The sequence below is a fragment of the Rattus norvegicus genome, chromosome 4, assembly GCF_021556685.1.
Source record: "Rattus norvegicus strain SHRSP/BbbUtx chromosome 4, alternate assembly SHRSP_T2T, whole genome shotgun sequence".
Taxonomy (NCBI): Eukaryota; Metazoa; Chordata; class Mammalia; order Rodentia; family Muridae; genus Rattus; species Rattus norvegicus.
Window position 1 is genome coordinate 81169142 of NC_141537.1, and position 3252 is coordinate 81172393.

A 3252-nucleotide genomic window follows, 5' to 3' on the forward strand; every position below is an offset into this window, starting at 1 on the left:
ACCAAGGAAGCGTTCACCACGTGGAAATAGGGTCCAGAGATCAGTGAATCCCTACTTCAGTTACTGCTGAAGTGTTGATCCCACTTCCAATCGAGGATTTGCTGAACAAACAAACATTCCTTCTTGTCCGGTAGGGCTTCCTCTGTGCTCCTGGCACCTCTGTTGCATTTGTTCCCATTCCATGGTGTCTTCCTATAGAACCTCTGGGTTGTGTTCCCTTTGGAGGTCACGCATCAGACATCCTGCATATCAGATATCTACAGGACGACTCATAACAGTAGCAAACTTACAGTTGTGAAAGCAGTAAAAAGAAACTTTTACGTCTGGGGTCAGCACAACATGAGGAACTGCATTAAAGGGTCGCAGCACTAGAAAGGTTGAGAAGCACTGACTACAGCAACAGAGCAGAGCTGGGAGCAGGAGACGTTGTCCTTCCCAGGGAAGAGCAGAACAATTAGTTGTTCAATGACAAATGGGCAACCATGAAAATGTATGCAACATTTATAGACTCAATAGGTTATATTCAAGAGTGTGTGTGTGTGTGTGTGTGTGTGTGTGTGTGTGTGCAAATACATATATTCATGCAATAACAGCTGATAGAAAAGAAGTCATGAATTTGAACGAGAGTGGGGAGGGGTATGTATATTTGAGGTTTAGAGGGAAGAAGGGAAAGGAAGAAATATAATTAGAATACAATCTCAAGAATAAACAACAACCAAAAGTCAGGCATGGGATGAAGAAGCCTTACAGAAGTCCACTAGTTTGTAAAGGAATTAGAATGTACGTGTGCATGAATATAAAGTTTGAGCGGAAGTTCCACTCCACAGGTGGACACTGCTGCTCCCAGAGTACACGAGTCATCAGATGAAACCCTCGCATCAAGCATGGGCTACCCCCTGTGAACTAGTGATTCTGGAAACCCAGGAGTCAGCCAAAGCAACCCAGTCTACTGCCATCGCTCTTGTTGTCCATACCTAGATGGTAAATCTTTTTGCTGAAGATGTCACCTATTTTGTTAGCAGTGTATAGAAAACTCTTGCCCTGCTCACTAGCTTACCTAGTACCAGAAGGTACTATGCAAGCTGCTGAGGGGTGGGAAATACCAATGGTCTCACCCAGGGCAAGGTGTATCCACTGGTACAATAGTGACATCATGGTTCTGATTAAAAGACCTGCTGCTCCACAGGAAGAATTTAGTGCCTGGTTGTAACCCTATGCCTCGAGAGACCATATGACCTAGAAGGGAACCTACTGTTGTTATACTAAATGGTCATGCTGTCAAACTATCTTCCAAATATTTATATTCATGTCCATTGATTGGTGTCACTTTCAACTTCGAGTAGAGAAGCATGATTTTGGAGTGTGCAGTGGTCAATGCAGAGACACACAACTGGTCAACAGTGCCAAGTGAGTGTAACCATGAACGTTCAGCTTTAGATGAGTCATCCACATCAACTCCCTGCCCCCGTTCAAGGCTCGGAAGAGTGAGTGGAGAGAACGCAAGGGCTGAGGAGGGGAGCACGGACGTACAGACTTCTGGGCATACCATGGCTGTTGCACATTGACTCCTGTGCTTATCTGTACAACCAGCATAAGATCAAGACAGTCAGAATTTCAGTGTGAGTGGGGTGGGCCCTGAGGCCTCCCCTCGATGGAGGAGATATTGGCAGTTGATGGTACTGAAAGGAGAACAGCCTCTCCTCAGTCACCTGTGCCCCAGTGGATGGCACCATGCCAATGCACACATGGGCAGCACTAATTGGAAGCTATTAATAAACAATTTGAAAATGAATGAAGAGGATATGGAGTTGAGCGGTAACAGGGTGGGGGACATTGGGGAAGCAACAGTGGACCAGTCTGACCAAACATGCTGGGTAAGTATGTAAGACTTTTAAAGAAGAAATGGAAATTCAAGCAAAATATGCAGGTAGCGGTTCGGGGGAGGGCAACTCAGGTCTGTCATCCCAGCACCAGGAGGCAGAAGTAGATGATAGCTCACTAGTTAACCCACCTAGCCAAATCACCAAGTTCTGGGTTCATTGAGAGAGCTTGTCTCAAGCACTAAGGTGATGAGTAACTGAGGAAGACACCCTATGTCAACCTCTGAGACACACACAGAAGAACATGAACACACACACACATGCAGCACAGACACACATGCAGCACATATACACACCCATGCAGTACACACACACATATACATACAGCACACACACATGCAGCATACACACACATACACATGTAGCAAACACAGTACATAAACACATGTACATACACATGTAGCTCACACAGCATATACACACACACTGCACACACACTCATACACACCTGTGCACACACATGCACATATGCACACACATTTATTTTAAACTCTAACTAGAACTCCCCATGCAATTGATATAGGTTAATTTGTCACTCACACATCACTCTGAATTTTCCACAGACTCATCTCAAAGATGCAAGGCCCAGGAATGAGCACAGATCACAGCTCTAAGGAGTGTGAGTCTCGTGACTGAGGGTGGCAGGACAGCCTTTGACACATCCGTCTCAAGAACTGATAGTATATGCCAATAAAAGAGCAGCAAAACACACAGAAAATCGAACATGATTAACCCACATGGCCTAATTAGAATGAATGCTCCACCCAACATCTGGAGACCACACAGTCTTTCTAAGAGCTTAGGAAACAAAAATAAACTAAATACCGGATAATAAAATAAATCTCAACAAACTTTAGATTAGGATCAGAATATCATCTCATTTAATAAGAAGTCAATACCAGGTAAGTAAATGGACAGTCATCAAATGTTTGGAAATTAAATAATGCATTTAAATGTACCACAAGTCAGCCAAGAAATCAAAATAGGAAAAAGTGCAGCCATAGCTGTGCTGAGAGGAATATTCATAAAGCTAAGCACACAGTGCCTATTTTGAGCAAATGCATATGTGTTCATAGAAAACATTTAAAGATTAGCAATGTGTTTCATCTTCAGGAGACCAGCTTCAGGAGACCAGCAACTGACATCCGAAGGGGAAGGAGAAAGCTACTCTAATAAAGGGGAGCACAAAGTTAACAAAGCATGAAATATGCATGCAGTGAGGCAAACATCAGTAAAGTCGAGTGCTTATCCCTTCAAAAGATTAACAAAACGAATGAACTCCAGAACACTGGCTTTAAAAACAGAGGTCACTACACGTACTGCAGACACTAAGAAGATATTAGGATAGTAGGAAGAAATTTGGTATTTTACT